General features: G+C 38.1%; 1 pseudogene; it reads right to left on the bottom strand.

The window, feature by feature from the left end:
• Positions 1–1,047: 1,047 nt before the first annotated feature.
• LOC140505345 (E3 ubiquitin-protein ligase RNF166 pseudogene) lies at positions 1,048–1,431 on the bottom strand (annotated as a pseudogene).
• Positions 1,432–8,086: the final 6,655 nt, after the last annotated feature.

Genomic DNA, 8,086 nt, shown 5'->3' with positions numbered 1-8,086 from the left:
CAGACACAATAAAATCCTTAAAAATATAGAAATAATTTAATGAATGTGGGCACCTCAAAATCACACAAGTATAAGTGGAAAAACCTCTCTTAATTCCAGTTTTGGTTCTGACTTGCCCAGGCTCCTATGACTCCCTTTATGCTAATCTTATACCAACTTTGTTGTATATTGTGTTTTATATATGTGTGTGTTTATATGTATACATATATGTTATGTGTATAACATATATGTGTGTTATATAATATATATACATATATATTTAAATATTCCATAAAAATACTACTGTTCCTAGTCAAACACAGATATTACAATATGATGAGTAACTGCCTTTTCCTCACTCTATAAAATATAAAAAGGTCATCTCACAAGTTTATACAGAAAAATGCCAGATTCTCTAACTATCACAGAAGCTGGTACCAAATGATCAAGGGGTAAACTTTACTGAATGCCAGATGTTAGGATGAAGCTTAGGAAAATGTTCCTCCTCTTCAAGTCTTCAGCTAAGTTTCTCTTGTAGTCTCTTCCACCCCTCTAGTTCCCTCAAGTCTAACCTTCTGGATCAGCAGTAATATAGAGTCAGGGCTCTCCATGAATTCTTCAGAAGCATGAAAGCCAAAACACTGTTTAGAAAGAGAAAAATGACAATTCAATCCTCTGATTTTGCAGAGCCAAACAACCCTCCCTCTACTCAGCTGTCCTCTAGGGATCATCCGGGACTCCAAACACCAAATAAATCAGTTTAACTTTTCCCAGAAGAGAGGTGCAAGTTCTCACTTAGATCAAAGCTTTGAACTGGTAAAAGATGCATAAATCTTTTTCCTATCTATTGGGAGGGCACTGAGGATTGACCCCTGGGGTTGGCATGCTCTCCTTGTGCAAGGAATAAGACTCCACCTTGTTAAAAAAAAAAAAGTGCAATTCAAATAAAGGTGGCAGGGAGACCTAACTGCTAGGGAATGCTGAAGAATGAGCAAATCTTTTGTCCCTCCATGTGGAAGAGGTGACTTTTGATCACAGATTTGGGTTCAGGTCCAGCCAGGGCTGGCTTCAGTTCTCAAAGAAGGATAGCACCAGTGCTACTTGAAATGCAGTTTCTTTGTCAATGCTATGTTCCACAAAAGTGTCATAGAAGAATTTGTGTCAATGGAGAAGGTGCTGCAGGAAGTTGGAGCTCTTGCAGCTAGCTTCACCCCAGGGTATGGCCGAACAGATGGGGTAGACTGCTTGGTTGGGGTCACTGAGGTGATTTTCCATGCAGTGCTGAACCAACTCCTGCTGGTCCAGATTATGAGACCCACACTACAGACACACAAATGTGGATCTGTTTGGGCTATTGTTGGGAATGGGCTGGGATGTTGGCACTACTGGGGCAAACGTCGGACAGTTGCTCATCTAGTCTTGGACTTTCATGCAAGAAATATGTGACCTCATCTTTTCAAGATTCACCTTCTTGTTGCAGCCCTGGCATGGAGTCATGTAGGATAACTACCTTTTGATATTGGAAGCTTTGTCCACTTTCTTTGGGTCAAAGGGAATTTGGCAGAGTGGGCAGAAGGGAGATGGCACCTGGAGACATGGCTGCAAACACTCTCCACAGAATGTCCGTCTGCAGCTGCAGATGACTAGGCATCAGTGGTAGTCTTCCAGGCAGATGGGATAGCTATACTGGGCCTCCAGACCACTCTCTCAGTGTTTCAGGCCAGCCGAGATCTGCGGAATGCTTGTGGGTGCTCTGGCCGGGAGTGATGTCACTGCTGCACCAAGGTCACAAGGCCGTGGAACATCATCATCAAGGGGCCCAACCTACCCCTGCCCACTGGCCTCTGGCACACTGACCCTGCTCACTCCCAATCCACAGCTTGGGTTCCTGGCTTCAGCTGGCACTGATCAAGGTCTCCAGACTTTACAGTTATTTTCAATGGAATTTCTCTTTCCATCTCTTGCTGTTGGGTTTATTTTTTGTCATGGAAAGAAAAAGTAATAATTTATGTGGTTAGATATATCGTAAATCTTTCAACTTTGCTAAAGTTGTTAATTATTTCAAGTGGATTTTTAGTTTATTCTCTAAGATTCTCTAAGTATACCATCATATCATCTACAGAGTCATAGTTTTATTTCCTCATTGTCTATTCTAATCCCCTCAATTTATTTTTCTTCTCTTACTGCTATAGTTAACATTTCTAGCATTATATTAAATAATAATGGTGATAATGGGTATCCTTGCTTGACGTCTAATCTTAATGGGAAGTCTTCCAGCCCATCTCCACTACAAACAAGGCTTGTTGGTGATTGTAGATAGATATTGTTTGTCATTTTAAGGAATGCTCTCTTCATTCCTATGCTCTCTAGTGTTTTTAATAGGAATGGGCACTGTATTTTGTGAAAAACTTTTTCAGCATCTACTGAGAAAATAATATGATTTCTGTTGGTTTTGTTATTGATATGGTTGATTATTTTGATAGTTTTCCTAATATTGAACCAACCCTATATTCCTGATATAAATTCACCTGGTAATAGTGTATGATCCTTGTAATATAATGCTCTAATTGCCTTGTAAGCATTATGTTCAAAATTTTTGCATTAATATTCACTAGTGAAATTGGTCTACAATTTTTTCTCTGCTTTAGTTCTTCCTGCTTTCATTATAAGCACCTTATTTGTGTCATAAAAGAAATTTATTAAGACTCTTTCTTCATGATTTTCCCAAATAGTTTAATTGCTCTTTGACTGTTTGAAGAATTTGCTCTTGAATCTATCTGGACCTGGGGATTTTTTCCTAGGGCATTTATTAATGGCTTCTTCAGTTTCATTTGTAAGATGGGATTATTTAGGCATTATATTTCCTGACCTATTAATCTATTAATTTCTGGAGTGGTGGTGGTATATATTCGTCAATTTTATTCAGGTTGTCTGATTTATTGGCATATAATTGTACAAAATATTTCCTAGTAGTTGCTTTAATTTCTTCTTTATTGGTGATGATTTTAACCTTTTTTTGTTGTTGTTGTTCTGGATATTTGGCTTTCTTCTCTCTTTTTTAAAATTAACCAATAACTTATCAATCTTATTGATTTTTTTTTTTTTTAGTAAAACCAGTTCCTGGATTTACTTATTAGCTCAATAGGATTTGTTTTGTTTTGTTTTTTTTATTTTCAGTCTTACTAATCTCACATTTGCTTTTCAGGTTTTCCAATTTGGTGCTCAATTGGGGATTTTTACTTTATTCTTTTTTGTTTTTCTTTAGTTGCATAATTCAATCATTTGCTTTTTTTCTCTATTTTGTTGGTATAAGAATTTAGAGAAATAAATTTTCTCCAAAGTGCTGCTTTGGCTGCATCCTGTAAGTTTTGGTATGTTGTCTCATTGCTGTCATTCTCTTCAATGATATTATTGACTGTTCCAGTGATGTTTTTTTGATCCACTTATTCTTTAGGATTAGAATATTTAGTTTCTAATTACTTTTTAATCTATCTTTACACTATCTTTTATTGAATGTAATTTTATTGCATTAGGATCCAAAAAAAATACATTTAACATTTCTACCTTTGCATATTTGATTTTGAGGGTTTTATGCCCTACAACATGGTCATTTTTTGTGTAGGTGCCATGTACTCCTGAGAAAATGTGTATTCCTTTTTGTTTCCAGTCAGTTTTCTCCAGAGGTCTTTCATATCTAACTTTTCTGGCTTGAGATCACTTCTTATTTTTCTCTGGGTTTTTGCCTATACATATTCTGACACTGTTGTCCTTTTCTGAGTTTGTGTTGACTTTTCCTGTCACCATAATAAATTTCTATGGTCAGATTTTATTTGCTGCTTTTTTGCTCATCTTTTTTTTTTGTCTTCTTTCCCTTCTTTTATATTTAACCTCTGCTCCCAGGTTGCATGGGGCACTATCTTGTGTCAGGGGCTGCAGGGTCTGGTTGTTTACCTGGTGCTGCATTGATGTTACACCCTCAGGGGACCCTCCTGGTGCTGTGCTGAGGAAGATGGGGAGGGGTAACTGGCACTGCTGGGAGCTGTAGAGGTCTGGCAGCTTATCTGGTGTTGAGCCAGGGTCTTAATGCTAAGGTCTGCTGAATCTGGTAGTGTATTTCTATATTTTCCCAGGGCTGTGCTGCAGGATCTGGCAGTCTGGTTACTGGAGATTGCCTATTTTGCCTGGGGATACACTGAAGCACAAGGAGTCTGACTGCTGGCATCTAATTGACTTCTTCACCCTGGACTACACAGAGTTCCAGCTCGAAGAGCCATAGTGTCCTGATTCTGCTGGCTATGCTGAGGTACATGGAGGGTCCTGGTGTTGATGTTTGTCTTCTCCACTACATTGCAGCTCAGGCTCTCACATTGGTGTCCTGAGGTGGGGTTAGCTGCTGGCTTACTGGGACACTTCCTATCCTGGATTACATTCTCCTTTTACCAGGGTGAGACAGACCTTTCTTGCTGATCTTTCAAGTTTTGTGGGTTAAAAGATCATTTCTCCCCATCTTTTTGTTGGTTCTGCTGTTCACAGATTTGTTTGGGGGAACTACCTTATGGTTATTTGGAATTCAATATGGGAGAGCTACAGTGATTAACTGCTTACTCTACCATACTGGCTCCCATAAGTCTACTCCAGAACTTACTCTTCTTTGGAAAGATCTTTCTATTGGATTTTCCAAATTATGTACTTTTTAAATTGATTTTATTTAATTCTTAGCTAAGAGCTCCAATTTTCTTCCTCCATTTTTTTCTCTCCCCCTTCTGCTGCCTTCCAGACTTTCAATTCCTTCCTTATGTTTGATGATGTGGCAGATGACTCAGCACCCTGTTCAAAATAAAACATGTAAGAGACTGACCCCAGTTAGTGCTCCTTTCTCCTCAGAGAAGTGACTAGGGATTTCCTTCTACTTAACGTTGATCTTCTCAAATCTTCTACTTCATTCCTTTGGTTATTCTCCTTTTCTTTCATAATGTCAGTGGAATTAGTGCCTGGGCAGAGCAGTGGATAGAGTGCCAGGCCTGGAGTCAGAAAAACCTGAGTTTAAATTGATTCACTAACTATCTCTGTGACCATGGGCAAGTTGCTGAATGCTATTTGCCTTAGTTTCTCATCTCTAAAATGAAGGAAATGTTAAATCACTCTTTGCTAAGAACTGGTCTTTTTAAGAAAACCTCAAATGGGGTCATGAAGAATTGGTCATGACTGAAATATGAACAAAAACTGAACAACAACAAAAGAATTAGTGTCTACCATGTCTTTTGGTATTAAGGTGGGTGGTCATGACGATTTACTGTGAAAGGAGAACGGGGAAGGGATCACCACATACAGACACCAAGTAAACCAGATTGAAACTTTGCTCTGACTTGTAATGGAGTATAGAGTCAGAACTGGGTCACTAGATGGTATTTTTAAGAAATACAGTGAGAGAAATTATCAATAACCAATAATTTCGGGAGGTCCAGGACTTTTTCTAAAGTCCTAATTTTAACAGTTCAGTCTTTTGAAGGACATTGTTAATAACATAATTGGACTAACATTTTTGTTTAGCTCCCACTCATTTAGGGTAGCTCTTGCGTTTTGTTCAGGCTTGGGTGGGGCATAATTTTTTTAAATAGCATCCCCAAGGATGGGGGGAACTCAGAAGTGTATGACTTAATCAAAGTTCAAGTTCAGTCCATCATTATAATTCATTCTCTCACGAATTGCTAAACAATCAGAATTGATTACAATACTTTTGAACACTCTTCTTTCAAAAGAACATATATACCTTAAGACCACCATGATAATTGTCTTCTGGTCAAGGAAAATTAGCCAAATAGCCATCCTTTTATAAATAAACATGCTTGTCTTATGAATAAAAGGATTAAATTACTCAGAAATTATGTATCTCAAGGGTTGAGCCAAGATGGCAGAGTACAAAGATGGACCTATGCTAACTCTTCCCCCATGGCCCATAAAATACCTGTAAAAAGTGATTCTAAACAAAGTCTAGAGTAGCAGGAGACACAAAACAAAAGAGGGAAAGAGATTTCCAGCCCAAGACAGCCTGGAAGGATGACAGGAAAGGTCTATCACATCAGGCTAGGAGTTGAGCTCAGTCCAGTCTTCGACTCGTGGCAAGGCACTGACAGGACTGCAGCAGGCTTTACGGCACAGAATCAGAGGCAGCAGCTGTGGTTCCCAGATTTCTCAACCACAAATGCCAAAGACAGTTTCAAAGGTCAGTAAAAAAGCTCTTTCACCTGGGTAAGAAGGGAGCTCAGGTTAGTCCCAGCCTCTGACCCCAGGACAGCAGCAGGCACTGCAGGAGGAGGATCCATTTTTAAAGCCCTAGGCCTAAAGACCCTAGTGGAATTGAGAGACTAGTCTCTGTCTCAGTCATGAATGGTAGTCCCGGGGTCTGGAGAAGCATTGGTGTGGTGGAGCTAGTGGAGGCTCTGGAGAGGGAATGCTACTCACAGATCCTGGGCACAAAAGAATACTTGTAATTTTTTCCAGACAAAAGCACAGCCCAGGAGAAGACTAAACTCCTCTTCCTTGATTGTGCCACCTTGGAGGAACTGAGAACTTACAGGTCCCTAGAGTATACACTCCACTTGACAAAGGACTCAAAAATCAAGTAATTGGCTGGGAAGATGCCCTAAAAAGGAAAAAGAATAAGACTACAGAAGGTTACTTTCTTAGTGAACAGGCATTTTCTTCCATCCTTTTGGATGAGGAAGAACAAAGCATACCGTCAGAGAAAGACATCGAAGTCAAGGTTTCTACACCAAAAACCTCAAAAAAAATATGGAAGAGTCTCAGGCTATGGAAGAGTTTGAAAATCAAGTAAGAGAGGTGGAGGAAATATTGGGAAGAGAAATGAGAGTGATGCAAGAAAATCATGAAAAGCAAGTCAATAGCTTGCTAAAAGAGACTTAAAAAAATGCTGAAGAAAATAACACCTTTAAAAATAGACTAACCCAAATGACAAAAGAGGTCCAAAAAGTCAATGAGAAGAAGAATGCTTTAAAAAGCAGAATTTGCCAAATGGAAGAAGAGGTTCAAAAGCTCACTGAAGAAAATCGTTCTTTAAAAATTAGAATGGAGCAGATGGAAGCTAATAACTGTATGAGAAACCAAGAAAGTATAAAACAAAACCAAAAGAATAAAAAAATAGAAGACAATGTGAAGTATCTCATTGGAAAAACAACTGACCTAGAAAATAAATCCAGGAGAGATAATTTAAAAATTTTAGAACTACGTGAAGACATCATCTTCCAAGAAATTATCAAGGAAAACTGCCCTGATTTTCTAGACCCAGAAGGCAAAATAGAAATGGCAAGAATTCACAGATCACCTCCTAAAAGAGATCCCAAAAGGAAAACTCCTAGAAATATTGTGTCCAAATTCCAGAGTTCCCAGGTCAAGTAGAAAATATTACAAGCAGCCAGAAATAAATAATTCAAGTACTGTGGAAATACTTTCAGGATAACACAGAATTTAGCAGCTTCTACACTACGGGATCAAAGGGCTTGAAATATGATATTCCAGAGATCAAAGGAGGTAGGATTAAAACCAAGAATCATCTACCCAGAAAAACTGAGTATAATACTTCAGGGGAAAAAATGGAATTTCGATGAAATAGAAGACTTCCAAGCATTCTTGTTGAAAAGACTAGAGCTGAATAGAAAATTTGACTTTCAAATACAAGAATCAAAAGAAACATGAAAAGGTAAATAGGAAGAGATACCTTAAGGAACTCATTAAAGATGAGTTGTTTACATTCCTACATGAAAAGATGTTATTTGTAACTCATGAGACTTTTTTTAGTATTAGGGAATAAATATATGTCGGAGGGAATAAATATATATAGGTGTGAATGGGTGTGTATGTATATGTATATTATATATGTGTAGGCATGCATATGTACAAGTGTGTATGTATGTGTATATATGTATATGTGTGCATATATGCATATGTGTACATATATACACATGTATATACATACATACAGAGAGAGAGAGACAGAAACAGGTAAAGAGGGCCATAAGGTGAGCTGAATATAAAGGGAAAATATTAAAAAAAATAAAATTTGCTTTGGAATGGAATGTAATAGGAGTAA

This window comes from Notamacropus eugenii, chromosome 5, assembly GCF_028372415.1.
Source record: "Notamacropus eugenii isolate mMacEug1 chromosome 5, mMacEug1.pri_v2, whole genome shotgun sequence".
Taxonomy (NCBI): Eukaryota; Metazoa; Chordata; class Mammalia; order Diprotodontia; family Macropodidae; genus Notamacropus; species Notamacropus eugenii.
Note: the sequence above shows the minus strand (reverse complement) of the source record. Positions and strands in the feature narration are given on the sequence as shown.